The 13,199-nt window shown below is 45.6% G+C and overlaps 1 protein-coding gene across 4 annotated transcripts in view; it reads right to left on the bottom strand.

The window, feature by feature from the left end:
- Positions 1-13,199, bottom strand: part of PAX7 (paired box 7) — a 102,502-nt gene that overhangs the window by 53,199 nt on the left and 36,104 nt on the right. The window lies entirely within an intron of this gene.

The raw sequence follows: 13,199 nt of genomic DNA, 5'->3' as shown, positions 1-13,199 counted from the left end.
CCTTGAGCCAGATGCCACATCTATTGCCTCCTGAGGCCCTTATCAAACATGAGTAAGTACAGCTGGAATAAGTAAGCCCAGTTTTGCTCTTTTTTTTTGTCTGGAGATAAAGCAGAAGGCACTACATTGATGTTCACCTAGTCTACAGTCAGACCCAGTGGCTTTTAGAGTGGACACACCAAGAACAGCATTAGCTGTGACTCCAGCGTTTGCCAGAGGCCTCTCGTGGAGCAAAGCTTGGGTTTCAAAGATGTGCCATGTGCAGGTTATCGGTTCCCTGCAGTGCAGATGTTGATGTATGGAGGATCTCAGCCAGGCCAAAACTTTATGTCTGCCTTTGGGACAGTGAAAAATGTGCCACTATTTCATGGCAGCAGAGAAGGAAGAATATGATATATGAAGCCTTTCAGCTAGGTGAGAGATCTGGCCTCTGTCACCTTTTCCTTCTCCATTATGAAAATAGGAGACTCATTAAATGTGCACTTATTTTTTCCCTGCCAAGCTTCACTGCTACCTTTCGGAATAACTGCACAGACTGAGACACACAATCTGCATAAACACTGTGCTCACAGAGAAATGTTTTTTCATTTGAGTAAACCTCTGCTAATTTAGGATTAAAGCAGGACTTATATATGCTCATCTTGACGATAAAGTTCCCTAAAGTTACCAACAGTGTTTTTCATTCCTCTCTTTTTGTTCAGCTCCTATACTATCATCATCCAAAAATCTGCCTTTTTCTTTTCAGACCTGGGAACGGCAGCTGTGATTTCCCCAACAGCTGCTCAAGAGTGGCGGCAGTTTGAGGAGTATGAGGCAAATATCCCATCGGAGCTCACTTGTTTATACTGAGATCACCACAAAATGCCATCGCATTCAGCTTGCTGCAATACAAAAATGCTTTTATGTCTTGGGGCTTCACTGGGAGGTTGCGGTGTCGGAACTCGGCTAACTACAGTTGTGCTGGAGTCAGAGAAACTCTGCTGCAGAGGAGTGGATGGCTGGTTTTGGGGACAAACATCACCTTAAGAAGTTTTCCCTTCTTCTAGCTCGGGCTTACCAATACACAGGGTCTTTACAAAGGTTCATCTTTTTAAATCAAGAACACTTCATTTGTCACTGAAGTCAGTGTGAAATTCACTGCTGACTTCAGAGGAGCAGCATCTATCCCACATTTTAAAGAGAGTTTCACTGTACATAGCAGAAATTTGTTACTAAACTAGCTTTTTGGTTATGTCCGTTTTCAGGGAAGGTCTAGAGTCACAAGTGGTGTAAAAGGAACATCTGTACTTGAAAATAACAGCCCTCCACATCTGGGTCCCAGATGATCTGAGGCAGGTAGAAGCACATCTGGACCTTGGAGTACCATGCTGTGCAAAAGCCCATCTGGAAACCTATACCATATAGTACATTTCTTTAAGTTAATCACCTAAGTCACCAACTATTATTGGTTTAATTAGTTAGTATCTTTTCTGGAAATACTTGATATTAAAAAAAAAAAAAAAGGATAAAGGTGTGTTTTGGTCCAGGACGTGGGAGGGCCAGTGTGAGGAAGGGGAAGGAAAATACACTAAGTTAAATGTCATTTAACTCTGCAGCTGAGCACTTTATAGTAAATACGCATTCCTGTATAGTTAGTATGCATGCTTAGTAGCAACTTTCAGCCTGTGAGCTCTTTAGCACAGGAATTATCATTTGTGGCTTCTTTCACGCCTGGTGCAACAAAGCCCCAACCTGCTTGGCAAGAACTATGGTGACAGCAATGTCAAAATGACTTTTTAAGACCTAACTCTTCTCTTGGCCACTTGATAGCAATGCTCTAACATCTCCCTACAGCTTGTCCACTTACTTAGTCCAACTGCTTACACAGTATACAACAAACCTGGGATCCAGTATCACCCCAAGTGGGGAAAAAAGGTCTAGAAAAGAGTCCATAACCTGTTTCATCTCCCACACTTCACCTTGCTCACTTTTTTTGCTGCAAAAGCCTGGAAGGGAAAACAGCCAAACTTTCTTCAATAGCTTTATGCTCCTAATTAAGAATCCCTGATTTGGCCACAAAGTTTTGGGAAAGGACAACTGATTGTCATGAGTTACAATCTGTTCTACTCACAGCAACACCAGCAACTGTGCTGGACATGATCCTGGCTACAGTGTTGAAAGGGTGTAGAGCCAAACTTTGCAATATAAACTGACGTAACCCTTTATATTCGCAAGTCTCCAAACAGCTCCCGACTGGCATTATCTCCATTTTACAACCGTGGCAGGGATGGCGGAAGTCACCCACCTACGGTCACCCTGTGAGTCAGGAGCAAAGCTGGGAAAAGAAGCCACAGCTCCTCGTGCCAAGTCCAAGGCTCCAACAACCCGACTACAAAGATGAAACCAAGAGAGCAAGAAAAATCCCAGGGTATGTCTGGAACCAGCTGGTCTTAGTACGATGCAGCTGCTGCTGTCAGGCACAGATTCATTAAATAATGTAGAAAGTCTTTCAGCCGAGACAGACTGCAGTACGAGCCTATTATCTAATGCATGCCCTGTTATCAGGGGTCAGTCTCCCTTTACCTGCCTAAGATGCAACTCTGGGATCTAACAGGTCTTTTCCATTCCTAAACAGCTGAAACCTGCTGGTCAAATGGTTTCATTGCCATAATCTCCACAAAGTTCCTGGGCAATGAGAAATTTTACAAAACTGCAAGAGTAACTCAAGGAGACTCCTTCCCTGGGCAAGTCCAGGGGGATTCATTCAAAACCTGAATGCTTCATTTTTTTGTGACACATCCCTGGGTGAAAAATGGATGCATAGCACTGCCAGCAGCGTAAGCAGGGGGTGAATCCCAGTTTGCAGCCTGCAGCACAACGGGGCTATTGCCGTAGAAATAATCATTAGCATGCACTGGTAGCATTTTACACTTACTCAGCACGGACAGCAACGAACACCCTGTAAATACGAAGGTGGAGAAATATCTAGCAGCGGCTTCTTGTGTGGCTTACCAATCACTAGTTGTGATGAAGGATGGGAAACAGCTAGCTGTCCAATATGCAGCTCCCCTAGTATATCATACTGGCTAAAGATTGACAGAAAAGAACAGAATGGAGAGGTGAATGGAGGGAAAAATCTCATGGGAGGACAAGTCAGAAAAAAAGATGAAAACAAGAGAAAAAAGGAAAAACTAAGAGAAAAGTGTGTATATCACAGGACACACACACTGATCCCACTATATTTTTTTTACAGCAATTCCATCTTTATTATTTAGCATAATTGCTCTGTAGCTCGGAAAGAAAAAACCCAAACTGCTCAAATCTCTTTGCTTTGCAATACTCTTAGAAATAGAGAGACATAGGCTTCATTACGGGAATGAAAGCAAGTTTGCCATTGTGAAAACTCAGAAGCTCTTCCCTCTGCTCAGGGAGGGCTATTCAAATGTATAGAGACCTTCTCGGAGCAGAGATACAACATGGCTCGGGCAAGGCAGGAGAGAAGACCACATGAAGGGACTTGCTGCAGGTTTGCATGGATCAATGTCAAGTCCCACATCTTCAGGGAGGATGAGCCAGGGAAAAAATAAACCAAAATGATTCTTTCTCCCCATGGAAATGAGTGCAGCCAGAGCACGTGTGCAGGTGTGTGTACAGGATGGCATAGGAAAGGTGACAAATATATGCCTGGGCTTGTCCTGGGACCCATTCTAGCATGAGAAAATGTGTAAATTATGGCCAACAAACTCACATTCCTGAATAATGCTGACGATTCAGGTTGCGGTACAATTAACAAGAGCCAGGCGGAGCTTTCTGGAGGGGTTTGAAAGGACTAGAAGTGGACTGTACCTTGAGGAAAGGAACAAGAAAAACCTCTGTAATTATGGACTGGATGTGTCCTCCCATTCTCCATTCCCTTCACTCCTCTATTTCTCTTCCTCCCCCTTGTCTTTCTCCTCTCCACCTCCATTCACTGCTTCTGGACGCCTCTTAGCCCTGGAGTTAAATTAATCAACAGGATTAGGTGGAATCGGCCACAACAAGACCCTCCAGGCTCAGACTGAGCCCTTGATGCTCTACAAGGACCTGCTGCCTTGTCTTGAAGCACCTTGGTGCCGTCTGGAAGGATTGGCAGACAGGACCAGACATGAAAACGCATTCATTAAAGTGGGGATCGGATTTTGTTAGAGGGTAAAGGGGAGCTGCACATTCTCTCCTTCAGTATTTCTCATCTCATTTCCTTTCACTCTTTCTCTGTTGCTTCCAGCTGCACCATCCTAAAAATTAAATGTGTGTTGGAGGGGAGAGATGAAGAGGGGGAAGGGAATGGTTTTGTGAATGGCTTAGCTATAACTGCACCTTTTGTGTTGCAACTGGCTTTAGCAAATTCACCCAGATGCTGCTGGAGCAACGGTGACGCTCCACGAAACCAAATCTGGAGGTGCCTGGCTGGGAAGCTAATGCAGCCACAGGCGAACTTGGATTTAATGGCATGAGGGAAGTAAGAAAAATCTCACTTTGAAGGTACCAGCAAGAGCTGAACACCCCCACATTAACGCCCCACAGCAGGTCACCCCATCTTCACAACACTCTCCATCCACCAAAGCTGTTGTGCTTGGTGGCCCCAACAGCTACCCCTGCATAAACATATGCATGCACATTTTTCCAGTCCCGTAGGTACCTAAACTTCAGGTACATAAAATAACTTCAGGTTATTTTATGCGGGAGGACAATTAGTCTCTCAATAACCTTGAAAAGGGCAGGCTTCACCTGCCATGTGATGCTTTTGCTGCCTGACACTGCGTTAATAAATGGAGCCACATTGCCATGAGACAGTGAGGAGGTACCAATCTCACAGATGAAAATATCTCCCGATTGTGGGTACCTTGTCATGAGGACCTGAAATATTAAGATGTGTTATAGCTGAGATCCTTGCCGTGGACCTCAGCTACAGTACATCTATGGAGCAGGAAGGGTGGGACTGCACACCTCGCACTTTCTACTCCCCCAAAAGGATGTGGGATGAACAAGGATCACCAAGATGCAGCTGCTTATTCACAAAGCACGTCCCCTGTGCTGGACCCAGCTTCAGAAGCAAGAGCTGAAACTCTACCTGACTTCTTAGCATCTGCCTTTCCCTCTGGCAGAAAGCAAACAAAACCCATCAAAATGCAAACAAGACTATGAAAAGCCTGAGAGAAGGGCGACACAGTGGCAGCGTCACACACACAGAATTGTATTGCCTTGATTTTTCTTTCCAACATGAAAACCAGAACACCCTTTTCTCCCTCTTTGTGGAAAATGACGAAGTCCTGAGTTCACAATGAGAGAGAGGTGCGTATGTGTGCACAGAATAACCCCCGCTCACCTCCAAACTGGTTCAACAGCAGGTGGGACTGCAGAAGGGGACAGAGGTGTTTCAAATTCATCTCTCACCCCTCTTCCCCTGTCGAAGCACATTCCCAGACACAAAACCCAATCATGGACACAGCACATACAATAAAGCTTGGGTTTCCCCCTCCCTCCCCTTTCCAACCTGTAAACTCCCCATTCTCCAGCATTTGCTCATGCCTGTGCAGCTGTATTACAGTTTAACATAGTTTAGAGGGCTGTGGTGTGGAGCAGCGGCAGAAAACGAATCACATAATAGTTGATATGCGTTTTAATCAAGTAATTCGGCCCAAGCAGAATGATAGTGCCTGTTGGTGGGGTGCCCTTGAATACCAAACAGACCGGGTAGCAGGCCTAGGAAAATGAAAAAGTCATTTACAGCTCAGCTGGGGACTGCAGTGTTCAGCAAAGCATTAGTGTGGGGGCCTTAGGAGATAAAGGTTTGGGGTTTTTTTCTTTTTTTTTTTTCTTTTTTTTTCTTTTTTTTATTTTTTTTATTCAGGCATTGAACTGGCCAGCTGTAACCAAACCACAGACTGAGGTAATGTCCATTATGGGCTTTACAACCTGGAAATAATACTCACAGTGGAGCTGATGCTCTTGAACATCAGGCAGAGACAGTGTTTGTGTCTGTCTGTCTGAGAGGAATATAGAAAAGGGGAGGGGGGGTCAAAGAGAGAGGTGTTTCGCAGCTGGATAATTCCCTCATCATGTCAAGATCTCTACTGAATGAGCGAGATCATATGTGGAAGGAGAAGCTGTAGGAAGGAGGGAGAAAGGAAAACCGGAGGTTTAATGGATGAAAAGGAAGCGTATAAGCAAAAGGTATCCAGGTGTGTACACCTCCTCACACATGAGTGATGAGACACGGCCAGTCAGCAGGACAACCATGGTGAGAACCACACAACCTGATCTGGCTTGGAACGAGGGATCCGATCATTTCTCAATGTCTGAATCCCAAAGATTCACCTGGGAGGAGCCCTCACATTCACATGCTGGGCTTGAAGACTCAAAGGTGGTGTGACGTGTTAAGTTTTACCTGGTTCTGGCTGTCCTGCTTTCCTGAGTATTCACCCCAAACTTACTTTCCTCCCAGCTCTGCCAGAATTTGCCTCATAATTCATGGATTGGCTTTGGGATTTTAAGAAAATTCTTATACAGAAGTATCTCACCTGGCACTTGGCCATGAAATACATATATGCCTCTAATCAAAGGAATATAAATTTCTTTTTGGTTAGAGTCCCAGTTTGGGATGCACAGAGGTCCAAAATTCACCTCCATCTTCCACTATAAAAATCCCGACATCTCCTTGAACAAGTTCCTTAGCTTTCTTGGCTCAGTGCTAGACAAGTTCATAGGCACAACTACAAGTGGAGCACTACAAGATTTTGGAAATAAAAAGCTAGAGAGACCCTGTTTTCCTTGGAACCATCATCCATCACCAAAAGCTTCTTGGCAATACGAGGACTTGCCTTGAGTGAATACATATCCAACAGCCCTCTCTGCATTTCTCCCTCTATCAATTGCAGCCATTCCAGGTAACTCCATTCAGGTTGGGAACCTACCTTTGCCTTGAAGCTGGAAGCTAAACTAGATGAAGGTTTTTCCAAGCCCACAAAGAAGAAGGAATTGCATCCCTAACCAGATGCTCTTTCATGATCCATGCCATGCACATAGACCAAGCAAACTCCTTTGCTGACGCACACCAGTGCAGTTCTGGTAAAAGCCAAGAAGCTGTACTCATTTATCTTGGTGGAGGGATCTGGCCCTGGAGGCTCCATCTACTCTGCATGTGAAAGTAGTAAGAGACATCAGGGCCCCAGCAAACCCTAACGCAAATCAGGGTCTGGCAGCGTAGGTACCAGCTGCAGTGCCCCCACGCAAAGACACATGGTCACAAAAAACACAGCATATTCTGTTCCTTGCGAGTAGTGAACAAAACCAAATCATCCAGAACATTTGGAGGAAGATAGGGAGGGAGGGAGGGCAAAAGAGAGCCTACGTCTCCAACAGCCTTTGTTAATTCCCAGCACTGGCCTGAACATAAACAGATGGAATATCCATCAACTCCAGTCGTCTTTTCTTTTCTTTCAACTTTTTTCTAGTTCTCGCCTCCCTGCCCCCTCCACCCCTAACACTCTTTCTTCTGGCTTTTGTTTGGCCTTTTAAAGAACCCCGAGGTAATGAGGCCTGCCCCAACTCCCCAGCACATCTGTGAAGTCCATAAAAGGCCCCTTTTTCACTTCAATATTCATAGCCGCGTGCTTGTGGCAGGCGCAGGATCCAGTGGAGGGCTGCACGAGAGGGACTGCAGGGGCTTGCTGGCTCCTCTGCTTGAATTGAAATGATGTAGTTAGAGAGGCATCAATAGCGCTCCCAAAATTGGGAAGCAAAAGGAGACCAGCTGGGATAGAGGGGGAATAAAGAGGCAGGGAGAAGAAAAGGTCTGCTCACTTTCTCTGGAGTTTTCCCTTTTTTGCTTTCTTCCCTTTTCAGCTTCACCTCTCCAGTTCCCTTAAAAGAATTTCTGATAGACGTAGGGAAGTTGATGGAGCAGCACAAACACGTTCCACTCAAGGGTCTGAGCTGCACAGGACAACTGGGCACAGGTACCCAGGATGCTGGAAACCTGCTAGCATTAAGGATGGGAGATCTACTACTTTGATAACCCCCCCGACTTACAACTCAAAGAAGCAGGCAAACCCAAGACAGATTACCTGGCCTGCAGTGTACAAAGCCAGGCCCTTTATCCATATTATTATCCATTATAAGGACTAATGTGTATATGGTACCCAGGGTTGAAAAAAACAGCAGGTGACTGACCAAAGGGTAAAACTAAATGTACGTATTTAGCTTGGTACTCTGTGTTTTGTTTCAGCACTGTTCCTGGCAGAGGTAATTAGCTCTCACCTGGGGCAGCAATACAACATGGCGCCAAGTCAGCATGCAGCCTCTCTCCCCAGTGTTCAGCCTGAGTCTCTGACTCTCACCCACTAAGTTCATGCCATGCCTCAACCAGGTTGAAGCTCCGGATAGGGGCCAAAGAGATGCAAGGAAACCTCAGTGATACCCAGCTTGCTGTAATCGCACTCTTTGTGCTCTGGCCGTGCCCATTTTCCCCCAGCAGCAAGCATACATAACATCATAGCCACTATAGTAAGGGGGTGAACCTCCAGGAGCCTGTTACACCAGTTTGCCTCCGTGTTCTGAGCACAATACAGTATCTAACTGCTCCCCACGTGTGTTACGACCGCCCTCCGAGGGTGTCTGGAGGTACAAATACCATAACAGAAAAGATACTGCACTGTCCAAACACCTTTGTGAAAATTTCACTCAGGTCCGCAGGAGAGAGACTCGGAAGTGACCCCAGCCAGATGACAGGCATCTCTGGGATGTTTTGCCCTTAAACCTCAGTTCTCATCTTGAGAAACATGTGCGCTTCTATCCCAGACCCAATCCCCCATCCTTCATCTATTCCAGTACTTTTTACTTAGTAATTTTCCCAAAGCTGAGCAGAAGCACCATAGCTACGTCTCAGATGCTGGTGATACCTAAGCACGAGTTACCTCTCCCCAGATCTGGGCTGGAATCCACTTGGTGTAACATGTTCATCAGCACGTCACGTATGTACAGGCATGCCATCTCAGACGTCTAGCATCCTAGCGAGGCGCACAAATCCAGGTTTCACAGTTTCTCGTCTGTGACAACCTCTGCTCCCCCTGGCTTTGTCCCAGCACAGCTCTGCTCATGTACTTGAAGTACTGCCACCCCTTCTGTTCCAGTTCTGGGCCCCACACGCTCTGCCAGCACATCTCAATCTTGGCCGATAGCTGCCTTGCTATTCTTACCCTGGGGTCCCTGCACAGCTCTATCATTTCTCCTCCATCCCAATTTGCAACACCCTCTTTTATTTTCATCCTAAACCCCTATATAGCTCTGCCAACGGCCCTTAATCTTGTCCTGTAGTTCCTCTGCTGTTCCAGCCCTGGGCCTCCCTGGCTGGATACATCAAGTTAAAAACCTTTCAATATAAGACTCTTTCAGGAAAGATAAACAAATTTAACCTCATAAACCTTTCCCAATCCTGAAAAACCAGCCCGTGAGAATGAGGCACCAGAGACCACTTAACCACACATGAGAAACACATTCCTCCTGCTGTTTGCAAGCCCTGCTTCATTTATCTGAATGTCAGACCAACCGCCTGAAGCCAAGAGGTGTGCGAGAGCGGGCACGAGCAACCACTTCGCTTCCTTTACTTTGTCCTCTACCGTGTCTGTGAAAACAGAGGGATGCAGCAAAAGTCGTTAAGGCAGCTGTCTTTGGAGAACGTCTGATTCTTTTTCCCCTCTTCCGCTGCCTCCCCTTTACTGTATCCTTATGGTTTTTATTTTTATATATACACACTATATATATATATACACATACATATGTGTGTATACATACACACATCCTCTCTTGCTTCACTGCTACTTCCACTTGCTCTCCTGCTCTCTCTACTGATGGCTCCTCCGTCTTTCTCTCCGTATTTACGCCTCTCCCCTGCCTACTTTTCTCCCAACATACACAAATGCTCACAGCTTTACGTTCATTTCAACCCACGGAGCAAAAAAACCAAGGTACGTGACTGTAAAGAACTCCAGGAGAAAGGACCTGTGAGCAGAGCGTGCCCCTCATCAAGTTGGCCAACAGCAACTCTGGCTGCTGCTGAAAATGTGTTGAGAAGCTGGACTGTGACATTCGCCTGCAATTGAACCCCTCTGCTTGTCTCTGCTGCTCTCTGCTCGCCGAGCCGGGAGAAGAAAGAGAAGAAAGAAAAGTATAGGGAGGAGAGAATGCAAGTGACAGAAAGAAGGATTGAATGAAGGAGTGAAAAGAAAGAAAGATATCCCTGCGCCGCTTGGTCCTTTATCAGCCCTGTCATCTGGTGCAGGGCCCTGTTCGCATTGTCTCACCTTGGACAAAACAAAAAGGCGTTTTTGTGCAGATTCCTTTAGAGCTGCCAGAGCCCGCACCTTAGGGGGTCGCTAAAGGCTGAATGTGCAGCTGACAGCCCTGCGCAGCCCGATGTGATATCAATAAACTCCGACACGTCAACTCTTCAGCACAGCTCATGTGGAAGGTACGGCTTGAATATTAAAACCTCCAGCGGCCGGGAAATAAGCTCGGGGTGGAGAAGGGGGGAGGAGGTGGCTCAGAGCAAGACGAGGTCGACAAGCGAGGGGGCTGCGCTCGCACAAGCTAGGGGCAAGGCAGCCAAAAAAAGAGACACCATTACAGATCTGCTACCTGCTGTCTCGGTAACTGTTCGGTCTTTTTTTGCTTTTATTCTTGACCACCAGCGAGGACAAGAGGCATACAGGCTTGTATGACGGCTTCCACTACAGGTCCTGGGACAGTGATTCTCTTTGAGACCCAAACTGGACAGGAGCCCAACAGCCAAACCAGAATCTGTGCTTACCTGCTCAATACTATGTCCCACCTCCTGCCTGGCAGACCTTTGCTTCAGAGCAGGCTTAGTGTATGCACAAGCAAGAAAATACACGACCTCTTCACACACTGCTGCTGTTATATGATGGTGCTCAAAGGCATCCACCAGTGACAGAGTCTCAGCTGTGCTGCCAGCAAAACTTCCAGCCCAGAGTGACAAGCCAGGCAACAGAAGTGCCTGTTTTGCTGATGGGACACTGAAGCACAGTCGCAATTTTTTTGTCACTTCTGACACCATAACGAGATGCTTTCCCATAAGAGCAGGCCCAGCATAGTGACAGAAGTACTGGTGAACTTTCATGCCTGTTAGCACTGGCTACAAAACGCTTTCCTCTGCTGACACCTTCCATCACTAGGTTCCAGAGTGTACATGCCCAGCTGAAATAAAAGAGACAGCTCACTCCACCACTCCATGAGAACTGAACACTGTTAATCTCAGAGCCATATGAGGCTCTCCGAAGACTACATAATGTCCAGAGCCTGCAGTTCCACTCAGATCACAGCCCTGAAGTTTTATTTTTATGATAAAGGTTAGAACATATTTTGCCCAAATTAAGTCTCAGATGCCAATCCCACCACCAGAGCAGAGCTGTGCTGAACATGTCCTTTAGCCCTGGAGAAGGCAGGACACAGATGTCCCACGAGGCCACAATCAAGACAGAAGTGATTTTCAAAGTCTCCAGCCCTATAGAGGAGGGTTTTTTTCAGGAGGTAGATAACTATAAATGCATGATATTCTGTGGGGTTTATCTGCCAAGTATTTCTCAGGATACATGACATCAGTCTTTAGGTATTTTAAAATGTAACAAGGGATCTTTCAGGAGTTTGCAATGATCTCTTCTCTTCTTGGATTGTGATCCTATGAGGCAACTGTGCCCTGAGAGACACAGCATAAACTGAAACCTTTCACAACTACTTCTTGCTTAGGAATTCAAGATGAGGAGCAAAGTCAAAACCATTTCCCACCATCATTAGACCAGAAGGATGTGTGCAGCAGAGCTCTGCTCTTACCAGATGGAGAGACTGAATATGTGCAGAATAATGTTTTAGCCTGTCAGTCACAGATGGGAACAGGTATTTCTGCCACTAGATCTATTTTGGTTAGAACTACGCAGATCTTTAGGTTTTGGGTTTGACAGTCAAATCCCCCAAATGCAGGGAGATGAGAGTGTTTCAGGATAGCCTTAAATAATTTCTGTTTGACTGGGCTGTTTGTTTTTTTTTTTTAGCTAAAGAATAAAAAGATTTTATCTAAGGTAGTAGAAACATTTCAGCTGACCTGAAATGAAGAATCAAATAATTTGAAAACAAAGCAAGATTAGAGCTTTTCCATTAAGAAGTAGTTTTCTTTCAAGATGAAGCCGGCATTTGAGAAGACACTGACAAGCTCTTGTATTTTTTTTTTTGTTCCCCTCCCACATGTGGCCAATGGCTCTGGGATCTTTGCAGAGGCCTCTGGTCTTGCTTTAATTCAGTTTTGACCGTGTGCCCTTTGCCAGCCATAGAAATCAAGACAGCCAAGAGTTGGTACTGTGTTGTTTAGAGACGTGATGTCTCTTAACACCAAACTGTTGGTTCCCCCATGACAACTACGGTGCAAAAGGGAGCGGATTTGTGTGCCTGGCTCTCTGGGACCTGCACAGGCACACGCAGTCTTTGGTGGCATGAGCTAGTTTCTGGCAGTCACGCCAGCAAGGTGGTGGTCATGTGAAAAAACATCTCATGAGCTACATGCAAGACTGGCACTAGCAGCTAACAAAAACAGATTCTGAGCAAAATCAGCAAATAAAATAGGTACTAATGACTCTCACATGAAAAAAAAGTCAGAAACCCAAATAAACCTACTTGAAAACAAAGCAGTAAAGTGTTACAAGAGGAAAATTCTCACCCTCAGATTGAACAGACAGAGCAAGTGCACAGAGTGTCACAGGAAAAATATTTTTCCAGCTACTGATGAGCCCACATGAGAATCGCTCACCCTTCAAGAGGCCCGGTAATATGTAAGTTAGTTCCATGCCATGTACAGTTTTGAAAGCTGAGCACTGACCATGCAAAAGCCTAACCCCTTTCATCCACCCCTTCTTCCCAACCGAATTTTACAGACCAGAGAAAATTAGCTGGAATGTTTAATGAACCTTTTGATATTCATACTTCTTCAGCTGGTAAATAATTTCATTCTGCACGCTGAGGACATTCAGGGTGCAAGCACAGAGATTTTCCTCTTGGGATAGAGTAAGTTGGCTTAGCTAAATTAAGAAATTACCTCCCCCTGAAATTTGAAACACTTCAAAAATGCAGTTGTCTGAATTGTCCAGATTCTCTGTGTTTCAGAGTGTGAAACAATA

The sequence above is a fragment of the Larus michahellis genome, chromosome 16, assembly GCF_964199755.1.
Source record: "Larus michahellis chromosome 16, bLarMic1.1, whole genome shotgun sequence".
NCBI lineage: Eukaryota > Metazoa > Chordata > Aves > Charadriiformes > Laridae > Larus > Larus michahellis.
This window is presented reverse-complemented; position numbering and strand designations above follow the sequence as displayed.